Raw genomic sequence first — 16643 nt, 5'->3', positions numbered from 1 at the left:
GATGACAAGGACCTTCCCCCAGAGCCAACAGAGAGAGGAAAGCCTTTACCTGTAGCTAGCACTCTGAATTTGGAATTCTAGCCTCTTAGACTGAGAGAATAAATTTCTCTTTGTTAAAGACATCTGCTTGTGGTATTTCTGTTACAGTAGCACTAGATAACTATGTTTCTGTGGGTATCCTCAATTATATGGTCTATCCGATTCTCTAAATACGTGCTAGCTCAGTTGTTTTCAAAAGTATAATAAATAGGATTTTAAGAAATTGTAAAAATTAAATTACAGATTGAAACTTGGTTCAAGACAGATTTGACAGAAAATTTTCTCATCTATAAAGAAACAATAGTAATACCCATCTCAAAAGAATGTTCTCAGGGTTAAATACGTGTAAAACATTTAGGGCATTGTCTGACACATGGTAAGGGTTCATTGCATACTAACACCTATTATTACTATTGCTGTTGTCATTCTTATCATGATTCAAGAAGCTACTTCATTAGAGTGATGTTGAAAAATGGCTACTATTTTATGGCTTGTATAAGAAATACTTCTACATTTCAAACAATACATTTTAAGTGATCATAAAAACAAGCAAACATGACATAGATACAAGCTTCCTAGTAAATTGTTGGATGTTCTCATTAAAATTGCAGTTTTTTAAGGAGAAATGTATTTATGTATCTATCTCAAACTAAATGCCTTGAAAAAATTTTTCCTCTACATCACTTTCCTTAGTCCTTCTTGAGCTACAACTCTTTCATTTCCAGTGACTCGAAAAAGCTCATCCTCAAATCTAATTAGGAAAAGTGAAGTGACTTGTCTCCATTTAACTTTAAAGAGGAGCTTGTTTCTTACCTTTCTCTCTCCCTCTTCCTGTTTTATTACTGCTGGGGAATCTGTAAAAAATAAAGGTCCATCTTACAAAACTTTAGGCTGCAGTATGGTTACATTATTCATACTTAGTTCAAGTGAAGAAGTTTATTACAACCAGCAAAGTTATGGAAGATATGAGGTTCCCTGGTGGATTTGGCTTTGCACCAAATAAATCATTCATGAACGCACAAGGTTATAGCCTTGCCTTCCTTCTTTGTGCCTATTTCATTATAAGATTCTTTACTGCTGCCTGTACTCTGATCTAACAGCTGAAACCCAACGTTCAGAGAGCAGCAGTTTCCTGTTCTGACAGTGATGACATCCTCCCTCCGGTTCTTTATCAACTGAATTCTCTCAAAGCTTTTGTTTGTTTTAAATAATGATTTGTAAGGGAGTCTATAGTCAGATTCCTTATCCAGCTACTTTCCTGAATTCTCACTTATTTTGAGATATTTGGAAATTATCATCATTTATTATGACACCAGTTAGCTGTGTTCCCCCACCCCATAAACTTTGAATTGCTTTTTTTCACCTCACATGCTATATGGGAGCTTGCTTCATGTATGGACAGTTTTGCTGCTTCTGGTATGAAAAAGCATTTTTCTGCTGCTTCTATTTTGTCCCATGTTCTTTGTTTCTCAGCCTTATTCATGTAGTTAATCTTATAAAGTCCTTTGCTCACATTGCAGTTGTAGCTGCTTGGGTGGGAATTGGTATAACTGAGCCTGCCAAAGTTGATGGTAGGGTGGCTGACATAGTCAGCACCAGCCTTGGGCAAAATGGGAAAATGAGTCAAGGCTATCTTGCATGCCTTTTGTCCCAGCTCTTGGGTGTCCACACCTACCACTCTTGGTGCTGTGCTCCTTCCTTTCCCCTTTCTACAGCCAGAGCTCTTCCGTTGCTTTCAGACCCTGTCCAGCCATGGACCTGTAACTTAGAATTTGCCTCTAAAAATGGAGGGCACTGAGAGACCAAAGAAAGGGGCAGGCAACTCCAGTGTGGCAGCAAAGGAGTTTCTTAGGGAGACTTACATACGAGACCAAGTCCTAGACAGCTGCAGAACCAAAGCAGATCTTTGCACCCTGCAGTGGGAGGGCTGAGGTTTTATACTGGTGGTGTACAATAGTGGCTTCATGCCAGGGACTTACGTAAGAATGCAAACTGTAGTGAACTAGTGGACCACGTGGACACACCCATGTTCAGCCTTGAAAAGCCTGTTTCTCCTTCAGCCCACCCCACACCCCCACCCCCCAAGGCTGGCTTTTACAATCTGGCATGTTTACTCTCTTGTGCTGCTGCCTTTCTTGTGCTGTAGAACAAGAGACCCCATTCCCTCTCTGCTGGGAACAGATATAGAAGTGGGGTTGGCCAGGTGCTGTATGGTGCCTACAGATGTGCAAGAGACAGAGAAAGTTACTGTGTGCCCAGAACAAGGGTAAGTCTTCTCTGATAATGAAAAGACCTGGTAGAGAGAAGGTGACCCTATTCTCAGCCACCTTATCAGAGAATGTTCTGGGCCCAAGGCCTTTAGTTAGGCAGCCTGGATGGGAGGCATAGAGGCAGACCATTTCCCCAACAGACCGTTTTATCCCTTTTAGGGAGTTAAGGATCTCACATTAACTGTTAAAATCCGTAATAAATGAGGACCATACAAAAAGAACAATATTTAATCTAAAGAAACTTGAGTTGTTGAATATCCAGACCCTTGGAAGGATAGTGTATACCATGCCATATTGATAATTATGTTGATCTGATTTTCAGTAAACCAAAAACCAAACCAGTTGCCTTTTGGTTAGTAATCAAATGCTTAACTGTTTGCACCACTCACTGTTCCTTATAAGCACACCAAATGTGGTAGAAGCTCCTGTTACTCTACCCAGATCCTCTTTACTGGGCTGGCATAGCCATCCCCCAGCTGCTTACAGTGTTGGTTGCTGAGGACTCACAGCTGCATCTTTTTCTGAAGAATTCTCATCACCAAGGGAAGTTACCCGGCTTGAAAATTCCTGGGTCGGTTATGGAAGCAGCTCATCAAAAGCAAACAAACCCGTTGCTATCAAGTTGATTCTGACTATTAGCCACCCTATAGGACAGAGTAAAACTGCCCCATAAGGTTGAGCAGCTCATAGCCACAGAAAATGGCTAATATTCAGTACAAATTCAGAGCCACCTTGCCTAAAGCTGGAATGACTATGGGGTGTCCTTCATGCTCCAAACTCTTCATGGTTGAGGCCGAAGCTAGGCCCCCAGCTGAACCCACATCTTGGCCTAGCTTCTTCCCTGACTCTATTGTGCATGTAGGACATGATCAGCAAAAAAGATGAAGATCCTTAACGAGATGCATTGACACAGTGACTGCAACAATAGACTCAAACACAGCAACAATTTTAAGAATGGCGCAGGTCTGGGCAGCATTTTATTCTGTTGTACATAGAGTCCTGATGAGTTGAAATCGACTCGATGGCACGTAACAACAGCAACACTGATTCCTTCACTTCTTTACATGTTCCTCCTTAGAGAACTATTTCAAAATGACTTGTATAAGAATGCATGTCTCAGACTCTGTTTCTCGGGGACATGACCTAAGGCTCTGAGCATATGCATTCCTTAATCAGCAAAGCATAGGACCTAAAAGAGAGGAGGAGATTTTTGCAGAAAGAATTTAATATTTCAAATAAGGAAGAAAAAAGAAAAAAAAAGCTTTGAAGCAGTCCTCATAAGGGAAAATTAAAATTTTGACTTCCTTTTTAGAGTTTCATATTACTTTTATTTGAATTACGTTGGGCAGGGCATCTACTTTGCTTAGGGCTTTTGCATGTCTTAATCAAGTGTTGGTAGTAGGAAAGGGAATCTATTGTATACTCCTTTTGTTTGCCAGTCACTCAAATATGCATGTCCTCTGTGGATTCATGGAAGGAAAAATATATTTGAATGGTAGAGTTCATAAATTTAACCGTGTGCAAATCTCATTACTAAAAATGAAACTTTCAAAAGACGTGCACTGGTAAATTGTTGCTAGGTGGCAATTTCATGTCTACTGAAGGCATTTGCATTTGGCTACTCTAGGATCAAGCTCTGATCCAAGACGGTGCAGGAGGCTTCGATATTGTCTGTGTATTAAGAGAGGTTAAGCCACTTCCAGGATATGGCTAGAACTGTGTACTTATTTTACTGGTCATCCTGTCTAGAAAACTGCCTCAAAAACAGAGAAAACCCAAGAACTTATCCTGGTTGACCATGCAACTGTTCAAATATAGGCAATCCTCTTATTTGGGCAATATCTTTACAATTTTCCAAAACCCAGAGCCAAGTCTCTTTATGCTTGTACCTCACACTTAAGGCATCTAGATTTACCCTTGCAAGGCATGCTATCTATCTATAAAAACAAATAAAAAGCCATTTTTGTTCTGCAGTGATTAAGGGGTTTTACACACACACACACACACACACGCACGCACATGCACACACACATATATATATGTAAATGCTAAACCAAAAAACTAAACCCATTACCGTCGAGTTGATTCTGACTCATAGCAACCCTATAAAAAAAACTAAAACGGCCCCATAGGGTTTCCAAGGAGCGGCTGGTTGGTTCAAACTGCCTGCCTTTTGGTTAGTAGCCGAGCTCTTAACCACTGTATCACCAGGGCTCCATATATAGTTTCTAGCAGTCAAAGTTGGCTCAATAGCACACAATTAGAACAACAACAAATATATGTATATATGCACATATGTAGGGAGAGAGAGATAGAGAGATTGGTTCACACAATTGTAGGGGGTGACAAGTCCAAAATCAGTAGCTCTGGTGACAGGCTGGGGACTTCTGTTAGATCACAGGATTCTGGGGGCTGGGAAGTTCAAATCTGTAGATCAGGTAGGAGCCTAGAGACTTTTGCAGGTTTGATTACCAAGATCCACGGAGTATAGTGTTGAGAGACAGCAAGTTCTGCCAAAATATCTATTTACAGTCTGATGGCAGACCTCACCCTAAGGAAACTCCCCTTTAAGCTGATTGATTAATCATACTAGATTACATTATGGAAAGTGATTACATTACATTATGTCATGGGACAAGAACCAGTCTAGTGTTGGGCCAAACCACCGGGAATCATAGCTTAGCCGAGCTGACACAAAAAATTAACCATTACACACCCCCATCTTTGATCCACCTCTGAACTTTCACATTTGACCTTGGAATTTGGATTCCTGTAGTTTGATTCTCTTCTCCTTCTCTGCTTAACCTTCTCCCCTGTCTTCTCACAGAGCTCCTTCACATGGATAATCCACTTGGACATCTTCCATGATAAGTGCACCAGCACTGGCTCATTATTTAGGCATAGCACTGCCTCATGATAATATTGTGTTCCTAGACAATGTCCTCAGTGCATTCCTTAAGATTAAATATGACAAAGAACTTACAAGGGAAGCCCCAAACAAGTGGGAGGCTTTCCACTGTCAATCTTCCACATAGATTAAGCCCTTAAAGTCGACTACCCATGTTTTATGGAATCCTAGTAGGATGTAAGGTAGCCACTTTGCTGAAACTCTGAATTGACTATGTCTCATCAACCAGGGTTTTCAGTAGGGGAGCACTAGTGTATAAAAGGCCCTCTGTCCATGTTGTAACAGAATCAGAACTCTATTATGACTACACACACTGCTGCCAACCAAAAGTTTGGTGGTTCAAACCCACCAGCAGCTCAACAGGAGAAAAGACCTGGTAATCCCATAGGAAACCCCATGGGGTAGTTTTACCCTGTCCTCTGAGTTGGAATCAGTGTAACAGCATAGGACAATTTGGAAGGCACTTTGTCAGACACTGTTAGAGTCATTATTTTTAATCTTTATTGTTTTTCACAGAGATACTACTATCTCCATTCAGCAAATGAAGAAATTATGGTTTAGAAACATTAAGACAAGACTTTAAGTGACAAATCAGTATAAAAACCTCTATGGTTCTTACTTCTAAGCCTATATGCTATTAGCTCCCTCTTCTTTGTCCTCGAGTCCTCACATCAGCCTAGCAACTATCCATTTGCATCTCCCCCTGTGTTAATTATCTATTGCTGCATAAAAATCTTTGTGGTTTAAAACAATGCACACTTATTACCTCACAATTTCTGTGGGTCAGGTGTACAGGCAGGGCTTTGCTCAGTGTCTCAAAAGACTACAATCAAGGTGTCAGCTAGACTTCATTCCTTTCTGGAGCTCAGTGTCCTCTTCCAAGCTGTTGGCAGCATTTATTTCCTTACAGTTGTTTGCCTGAGAACCTCTTCTTACTGGCTGTTGGCTGGAGGTTTCCCTCAGCTCCTAAAGGCTACCTAGGTGGCCATTTCCGTAGGCTGTTAGTTTCTTCAAGGTAACCAGGAAATCTCTCTTTCCAGTCTGCCAAGATGAAGTTTTATATAAAGTAACCTAAACAAGGGAGTGATATTCTATCACCTTTGTCATATTTCTATTGGATAGAAGCAAGTCACAAGTCCAGCACACACTCAAGGAGAGGGGTTCATACAAGAGTGCAGATGGTTGGAGTCATCTAAAGGTGTGTCTGCCATGAACCCTTATTAAAAGTGCTCACAAAGCTGTTGATGAAGGTTAGAAAAACATAACCTAGTGCACAGCAGATGAAGTTCATGGTTCCAGCTACCATTTCCATCCACCATCTCTAAAGTGGGGAGGGTATTATTTATCTACTTTGCAGGAGTAGGGTGATGATTTCACCATAGAATACTGTGATATCTGGGATGAAAACCTCTTTATAAATTCTAAGGACTTTTTTTCCCCCCAAAAGAAAAGTAGAAGTCATCTGTTGCTATGGAAACCACAACTTTTCACTGTGCGTATTTAGAAAAGAGACATATTCAAGACTCTTCACTGTAGGAATAGAAATTGTGCTTTATGTTGGCAAGAATAAACAACAACAAAAATATCATTTCTCTGATATTAAAAAAAATCCAATATCTTGTGTCTTGCTGAAAATATTTTATACTCAGGGGTTTAATTCAAAATTCACCCTTTTTACCTTTTGCCATTTCTGTCTTATTTGTATATGAAACATCCTTTGAAGTCAGTAGAATCTCTAAATCTGGGCAAAACATGAAAAGCTGAAGGGACACTGGGCAACCTGGCAAAAACCCATTCTGGTGTAGAGTGGCCAGGAGGCTCGATTGTGCCTGGGCACTGTGTCAACAAAGAGCCTCAGAACTTTTTTTTAAATACTCTTAATACATCCACAGAGTCATTGTATTATTGCTTAAATGGTAACGTTCTTGTACAGATACTGCAGTTCAATTTATGACTTTAAAAAAGCAGTTCTATTTTCAGGGGTCTGCAATTTTAGCTAAAATGGTTTGATACAGTTTGACTATGAACGCCATCTTCACAGACACTTTAGAGTCAAATTGTCTCCTTTGTGACAGAGTTGGATGCTTCTGCTTCCAGTGGCCTAGTGAGTAGACTCACCGAGCCCAGGCCTCTTATCTGCTGGGCCTGACCACCTCGGTCTTCCAAGGTCCAGTGGGATCACTTCAGAGGTCTTTGTGGGGAATATTTTACTTGTGAAAGTGTAGAAGAGAGGAAGGGTAAGACAAGGAGGAGATACTAACTAGGGTTTTCTAACCTTCAAAATAGTGTCAAATAATAATGGTGTGTGGCTGGGAACATAACATCTGGTTGTTGCTATTGTTTTTAGCCATAGGGTTGGCTCCTGACTCATGGCAACCTGAAGCATGGTGAAATAAAACACTGCCCAGACTCCTGATTAGCCTACTAGAAAACCTGCTGGTTCTGTGGAGGGCTTCACTTAAAGTCTAAGAATGAAGATAAAAGACATCTGAATACTGAGGAGCATGCTTTTTTGGGCTGGCCTTTGTGTGTAATCTGTATGCCACTACTCATTTTGCTGTCAACTGCTGCAGTAAAAAGATCCCCGAAAGGATTTATATCTTCCTAGGTATGAAGCCTTTGCAAAGGCATTGGACTGTGTGGATCATAACAAATTATGGACAACATTTTGAAGAATGGAAATTCCAGAACACTTAATTGTGCTCATGAGGAACCTGTACGTAGATCAAGAGGCAATTGTTTGAAGAGAACAAGGGGATGCTGTATGGTTTAAGGTCAGGAAAGGTGTGCCTCAGGATTGTATCTTTTCACCATACTTATTCAATCTGTATGCTGAGCAAATAATCTGAGAAGCTGGACTGTTTGAAGAAGAAGGGGCATCAAGATTGGAGGAAGACTCCTTAACAACCTGCAATATGCAGGTGACACAACCTTGTTTGACAAAAGTGAAGAGGACTTGACGCACTTACAGATGAAGATCAAAGACTACGGCCTCTGTATGAGTTACAGCTCAACATAAAGAAAACAAAAATCCTCACAACTGGACAAATAAGCAACATCATGACAGACAAAGAAAAGATTGAAGTTGTCAAGGATTTCATTGTACTTGGACCCACAATCAACACCCATGGAAGCAGCAGTCAAGAAATCAGAGAACACGTTACATGGGGCAAATCTGCTGCAAAAGAGCTCTTTAAAGTGTTAAAGAGCAAAGATGTCACCTTGAAGACTAAGGTGCACCTGACCCAAGTCATCATGTCTTCAGTTGCCTCATAGGCATGTGAAAGCTGGACAATGAATAAGGAAGACTGAAAAAGAATTATAAACTATGGTGTTGAATTACGTTTTGAATTATGGTGTTTGCAAAAAATATTGAATATACCATGGACTTCCAAAGAATGAACAAATCTGTCTTGGAAGAAGTACAGCCAGAATTCTCCTTAGAAGCAAGGATGGCGAAACTATGTCTCAAGTACTTTGGACATGTTATCAGGACTGACAAGTCCCTGGAGAAGGACATCATGCTTGTTAAAGTAGAGGGTCAGTGAAAAAGGGGAAGACCCTCAGCAAGATGGATTGACACAGTGGCTGCAACAAAGTGCTCAAGCAGAGCAATAATTGGGAGGATGGCGCAGGAACAGGCTGTGTTTAACTTTGTTGGACATAGGGTTGCTATGAGCTGGACCTGTCTGGATGGCACCTAACAACAACAACAACAGGTATGAAGCCGTGTGATATTGAAGAAGGAAGTTTTTGCGCCTATTCCTTCAAAATGTCCATAGTTACTGAGGGTCGGAGTAGAGAGGCATAGACCCAGGGACCTGAATCATCTAAAAGCCACCTGTTGGGCAAGCAGAGCATTAGAGAGTGTTAGCATTAAATGTGAACTATACATGGTTAACCAATAAAAACAATAATTATTTTATTTCCTCTAGTTGTCTCAGATATCCCTTTTATATATTTTCTTGATCTGTAAGTCTAAGGCCGTCCTGATGGGACAATATTTCATTACCATATTGAAGATGGGAAAAATCTGAAATAATTGCAGCCATATTTAAAATTGATATTATGCTGAGAATCGTAACACCAGTACAAATATACCTGAAGTAAAAAAATGCATTCTTTAGTTCAACATAAAAGAGTTAAAATGTAATATTTAAAACAATGGTTTGAGTCACTAAATTGCACAGTCGTGTATATAATAGCAAGAAAGAAATGTATGAATTTGATTTTTAATAATCATGCAACCTTATCAGGGTTTAAATGTATACTTTCTGCAAAAAAAAAGAAAAGAATAGAAAAAAACAACCATTTTAAACTCTGAATTTGCCTACCAACAAAATCTTACATGAAGACAAATGTGATTTACTGGAAGCTACGTTGAAAACTTTAGAGAATAAAGGAAGGATAAAGGTTTTAAAAAGGCAAACATGCTGCTGTGCTCACTTGTTTTCAATACCATTAGAGGCATAGCTGTTTTTAAGCCTTTCTTCAAGAATGAATGTGACAGGCCACTCAAAATATATCTACCCATATTCTCTGCCCCGTAGATTTCTATGTTGCTGGGAGATTTAAAAAAAAAAAAAAATCAAGAAGGTAAATGAAATGGGTAAGAAGAGTAAGAATAATTGGAAACACTTAACTGAGGTGAGTTTTTTTCTGCCTGGATATAACAGGATATAATGACTTTTAGTGGTAAATTGACTCACTAAATATATTTATTGCTGGTCCACATGCTGATTTTTCAGATAGATTCATAGCCTAGGTAACACTCAGAGAGAAGTAATTTTATAAACTTGAAAAGAAATGTATAGATTTCATGTAATTCTAGAAACAGTTCAAGAAAAAAATTGCTGAGTTTGAGAAAAACATACCTTAAAACATCAGATTAGGCTTGTTTCTAAATCACACAATTTTTTAAATGTTTTTAAGAACTGTTGGAAATTGAAATAATCATGAGATTATCTGTAAATCATTTCATTACCCTGGATTAGATATCAAGCCAAGGGCATCATCTGCATATTTTGTTGTTACACGGCTTAGACATAGATTCATTAGGTAGATTCTTAGCCAGCCTATTATGAATGTTAATAATGTGTCCTTTGCCAGCCTCCTCCAAACACTCTGCTACCACACCCTCTGGGTAACTGTGAAGTTATTACGAAAATATTTTCAAGAGAATTTGACAGTTGAAATGGTGGAGAAGTTAGAAGTAACTTGAGTAGAGAATCATTTTCATTGGCCAAATAATTCATGTGATAATTTCACTAACCACTGCAGAGATATAACTACAGGATCATTGCCTTTTTTTTTGGGTGGGTGATGCACAGATATTACACCAGATTTGTATTTTTCAAATTCCACACTTACGTTGTATACATTTAAATACAAATGTAGAGACTTCTGGCCAACATGGCACCATAGACAGAAGCGCCATGCCATCCCTGCACAGCAAAGACCCGAAAAACTAAGTAAAACAGAGACAAACATCTTTCCTGGAACCTGAAGTGCCAAATGAAGAGATAAAGAACTCAGCCAAGCACTGAATGGAACAAGAAACTGACAGAGGACAGAGAACGAGGAGAGATATGTGCGGAGGGCCCCATTGCTAACGCAGCACAGATCCACCATCTTGGGCTCCCGTTGGGAATCAGCAGAGAGGCAGCACAGCAAAGCAGCTTTGCAGAACTCCCAGCAGGAGACAGAGCACCCAGTAACCAATGATACAGCTTTCCCACCCCCCATTCTCTCCCTGCAGCTTCCTGGCTGGCTGTGGTGCCTCGGCCACTGGGAAGTGTGGTGTCCTGTGCCATTTGGATTCACCCCACCCGTGTTGGAGATCGGAGGACAGGGAGTATGGGAAAGCAGCTTCCAGAAGTTCCCAGCAGGAGACAGAGCACCCAGTACTGAGTGATATATGCTTTTCTAGCCCTCCCCTTCTCCCCACCCCTCTTCCCCACCCTCCTCTGCTTCCCCCCAGCCACGGTCTCTCGGCCAGGAAGCAACTGCCTCAAGCTGCTTGGATTCGCCTTGCCCACACTGGCAGGGCTCTTCTGCTGGTGTTGGTTCTTCCCGTCTCTTTTGGTTTATTCTGTGCCACCCACCACCTCCCCCTCCTTACTCTGGAACACCTGGTTCCATGTGCCATCTTTGCTTCTTCTTGAAAGGCTGTGCAGCCACACTGGACTGGGGAACCACTCCCCTAGCCCATGACACCACGCTGGTGGGATCCCTGGGGCTTTTTTCCCCATGTTTTGCTTTGATTTGTTTTGTTTGTTTGTTTTCTTTTATTTTTGTAGCTTGGGAACCCCTTCTAGCCAGGCTCCACTGCACTGCTTAGGAGCCACTCCCCCAATCTGTGTAGTCATAGGTGGGATCCCTGGGCCATTTCTTTCTTTCTCTCTCTCTCTTTTTCCTTTTCTGTCTGTCTCCATTTTTCAGTTCTCATCTCTCTACACTTATCTTCTTTTACGGTCTCCTGAATACCTGGTGTTGTGTGACATCTATACCCCCTCTAGCCAGGCTATACTGTGCAGCCTGGGAGCAACTTCCCCAGTCTTAGCAGCCCCACTGGTGGAACTCTGGGACTCCTGGGGGCTTTTATTTTCCAAATTTTTATCTAGCTATTTTTCTTTTTCCCTTTTTATTTCTTGTCTCCATTTTTCAGTTTCTCATCTCGCCACTCCAATGGCAAACTCCCTTAGCACTCTTTTTTTTTTTTTTCTCTATTTGTTTGCTTGCTTGTTTCTGGCTCCTGTTTTTCTCTCCACTCTCTCCTCTTTCTAATACTCATATTAGCTCCACACATTGCAATCTCCCCCCTCTTTCCTGCCTACCTGAAGTGTGCCCTGAACATCACACCCCCAAGCAGCAGAGGCACGGCCTACTGAAACCTGCCCAGCACTGATTCCTGGGCCACCCTGTCGGTCCTAGTACATGCCACAAACGACCCATCCCAGCCCTTCCCCTTCAGCTAGACCTGCCCTACTGTACCACAGCTAATTGACTGGCCCTGCCCAATGGACAAGGAGGTGAAAAGCATCGTGACTACAGATATGCAAACAATAAAGAATGCACAACCCGCCTGCTTAGACATAACCAAATAAAACAAAAAAATCTACAATCAAGAAATGAAGAAAATAGCTCCCGAATGTCCGAAAGGCAGCAGACAGTATCAAAACATATAAAAAAAACAGAACAGGATAGGTCAAGTAGGTGTTCAAAATAAAACATCAGATGACTTTCCAGTAGAAGAAAAGACACAAGAACTACCTGACAGGGAATTCAAATCTCTAATATTCAAAGCAATCCAAGAGTTGAACCAAAAAGCAGACAAAAATGAGGAAAAAATAAAAAAATTTTTGGAAAAGGCAGACAAATTCATGGGAAATACTTTTCTGAATTGTTCAGGAGCAATTCAGAAAAGCAATACAGGAACAAAATGCCAAAATAAATTCAAAACTAGAAATCATAAAAAAAAATTAGAAATCCAAAAGATAAACAAGATATCAGAAATGGACAATGTCATATAAGGGCTGAGGAGCAGGTTTGAAACAATGGAAGACAGAACCAGCAAAATTGAAGACAAACACTTGGATACAACTCTGTTTGAGTAAAAATCAGAAAAAAGAATGAAGAAACCCTGAAAATTATGTGACATACAATCAAAAGCAAAAATTTGCAAGTGATTGGAGTTCCAGAACAGGGAAAGAAAATAGAAAACACAAGGAGGATCATTGAAGAATTGCTGACAGAAAACTTCCCTAATATGAATAATGAAAAGCTGACCATCCAAGAAGCTCAATGAACCCCATGTAAGATAGACCTTAAAAGAAAAACACCAAGGCATATCATAATCACACTCGCTAAAACCAAAGACAAAGAAAAAATCCTGTGAGCAACTTGAGAAAAACAAAAAGTCACATATAGAGGAGAAACAGTAAGACTAAACTCTGATTATTCAGCAGAAACCATGCAGGCAAGAAAGCAATGGGATGAAATATATAAAACCTTGAAAGAAAAAAAATTGCCAACCAAGAATACAATATCCTGCAAAACTTTTATTCAAATATGATGGTGAAATTAAGGCATTTCCGGATAAACAGAAATTAAGAGAATATGTAAAAACCAAACCAAACTTACAAGAATTATTAAAGAGAGTCCTTCAGTCTGAGAACAAATAACATCAGAGCATAACCTGAATCTAGGATGTAAGATTGTACCAGCCAGATACCAACATAGGAAATGAACTCTGCAGGACTACCCAAAATCAAAACAATTCGAACAGGGAACCAGAGAGGTTAATCTATAAATGACAACAACGTCATTTAAATAAAAGAGGGAATAAACAGTGTAGGTATAGTACTCTCTAATGGAGAGGAAGGGGAGGTGATACCAAGTTGTAATAGACTAGTTCAAACCTAGGAAGATAAGGGTAAATTTCAAGGTAACCACAAAAAAAGTTATCAAACTTACTCATCAAAATAAAGAAGAAAAACACAAAGTCTCAATAAAAACAAAATCTACAAAAACAAAAGAAATCTACAAACGAAAGGAACTCAGCACAGGACATTATGCTGAGTGAAATAAGTCAATCACAAAAGGACAAATATTATATGAGACCATTATTGTAAAAACTCATGAAAATGTTTACATACAAAAAGAAACAATATTTGATGGTTATGGGAGGGGGATGGAAAAACAATAGAGAATAGATAAGCAGTAACTTTGGTGAAGGGTAAGACAGTACACATTACTGAGGAAGCAAGCACAACCTGTACAAGGCAGGACCATGATCGCTCCGTAGACACATCCAAACTCCCCGAGGGACTGAATTGCTGGGCTTAGGGCTTTGGCGACCATGGTCTCAGGAAACATGTAGCTCAACTGGCATAACAGAGTTTATAAAGAATATGTTCTACATTCTACTTTGGTGAGTAGCATCTGGGGTCTTAAAAGCCTGTGAGCAGCCATCTGGGATACTCCACTGGTCTCACCCCTTCGAGAGCAAGGAAGAATGAAGAAAACTAAAGACAAAAGGGAAAGGTTAGTCCAGAGGACTAATGGACCACATCTACCACGGCCCCCATCAGACTGAGTCCAGTACAACGACACGATGCCCAGCTACCACCACTGACTCCTCTGACAGGGATCACGATAGAGGGTCCTGGACAGAACTGTAGAAAAATGTAGAGCAAAATTCTAACTCAAAAAGAAAGACCAGGCTTCCCAGCATGACAGAGACTGGAGAAACCCTGAAACTATGGCTCCCGGACACCTTTTCAGCTCAGTATTGAGTCAACTCCTGAGGTTCACCCTTCAACCAAAGACTGAACAGGCCCATGCAACAAAACAGGACTAAAGGGGCACAGTAGCCCTGGGGCAGGGACCAGAAGGCTGGAGGGAACAGGAAAGCTGGTAATAGGGAATGCAGGGTTGAGGAGAGTGTTGACATGTCGTGGGGTTGTTTACCAATGTCATACAACAACATGTGTACTAATGGTCTGATAAGAAACTAGTTTGTGCTATAAACCTTCATCTAAAGTTCAATTAAAAAAAAAGTAAATTTGCATAGAGTTTTAGACTTGGAGGTATATTGATACATGTAACCTGGACTTACGGAAAATGTTTTTGTTGTTATATCTAACTGCAGGGATATTTCTATAACAAATAACAAATAAATAAATAAAATAAATACAAATATAAAATTTCATAGTTGGAAGGGACCTTGGCCATCGACAACTGATAGACCTGAGACCCAGAGAGGTGAAGCAATTTGCCTCAAGTCATTAAGACAGAGTAGTGGAGTGAGACAAAAGTGATGATTTCCTGGTTCTTAGCCCAGTGCATTCACAGCACACCATGAGGCATCAAAATGTGCTTTAATTGTGTTAAGTAAATATAAAATTATTATTTTGTGATTTTTCAGGAATGTTTGTGAACTTCTTTGGAAAACACGTGCTTCCCAAATGACTTTGGAAGCTTAACTTCTGCTCTTTTAAAATAAAGGCATTTTTATTCTTTATAAAAATTTCCTTGCTCCTACTCTAAATGCCAAAGAAGAGTGCACAGGCTGTCAGTATATTTATTTTTGTACAACATAAAACCCGTTGCCATCTAGTTGATTCCAACTCATAGCTATCCTATATAAGACAGAGTAGAACTGCCCCATAGGGTTTCCAAGACTGTAAATCTTTACTGAAGCTGACTGCCCCATCTTTCTCCCATGGGATGGCTGGTGGGTTTGAACCTCTGAAGTTTCAGTTAGCAGCCAAGCACTTAACCTCTGTCCCACCAGGGCTCCTTTATACAGCATATAGCTGTTTCAAAGTTTTTTACGGAAGTGACAAACTGAAGCAGTGCGGAGGTTGTGGCTCTGCTTTCTGCAATGGATGTGTTTGTTACTGATTTCCATACTCTGAGCACCATTTAGGTTCCCATAGACACTACGCTATACAGAAACACTGTAAAACAGACCCTGAAGCCACCCACAAGACTAACCAGTGATTTAAGCTTTTTCTTTTTTTTCTTTTATAATTCAGGCAAGCATATTTGAAATGAATCTAGAAATGTGTTTGGTTAGAACTCAGTGTCTCTTCCATAAATTGTTTTAATAACAATGCAGGCACCTGTTGTAGAGAAAAATTTGAACACTGTTTCAAGGTAAAACAGAAAGGTTTGTTAAGGGTTTAAAACACTTGCATTTGGGAAACTATGTGTTGTTGTTCTTGTTGTTAGGTGGTGTCGAGTTGGTTGCAACTCATAGCAACCCTGTATACAACAGAACGTAACACTGCCAGGTCCTGCCCCATCTTCACAACCTTTGTTATGTTTGAGCCCATTGTTGCAGCCAGTGTGTTAATCCATCTTCCTGAAGGTCTTCCTCTTTTTCACTGACCTCATACTTTACCAAGCATGATGTATGTGAGACACAGTCTCACCATCCTTGCTTCTGAGAAGCATTCTGGCTGTACTTCTTCCAAGACAGATTTGTTCACTCTTTTGGAAGTCCGTGGTGTATTCAATATTCTTCACCAACACCATAATTCAAAGGTGTCGGGTCTTCTGTCTTCCTTATTCATTGTCCAGCTTTCTGATGCATATGAGATGACTGAAAACACCATGGCTCAGGTCAGGTGCACCTTAGTCTTCAAGGTGACATCTTTGTTTTTTAACATTTTAAAGAGGTCTTTTGCAGCAGATTTGCTCAGTGCAATGCATTGTCTGATGTCTAGAATGCTGCTTACATGGGGGAAACACTGGGGGCATAGTGGTTAAGAGCTATGGCTGCTAACCAAAAGGTCAGCAGTTTGAGTCTACCAGGCATTCCTTGGAAACCCTATGGGGCAGTTCTACTCTACCCTATAGGGTTACTATGAGTCTGAATTGACTTTACAGCAATAGATTTGGTTTGGTTTTTGGTTTTG

The sequence above is a fragment of the Loxodonta africana genome, chromosome 13, assembly GCF_030014295.1.
Source record: "Loxodonta africana isolate mLoxAfr1 chromosome 13, mLoxAfr1.hap2, whole genome shotgun sequence".
Lineage (NCBI taxonomy): Eukaryota > Metazoa > Chordata > Mammalia > Proboscidea > Elephantidae > Loxodonta > Loxodonta africana.
Note: the sequence above shows the minus strand (reverse complement) of the source record.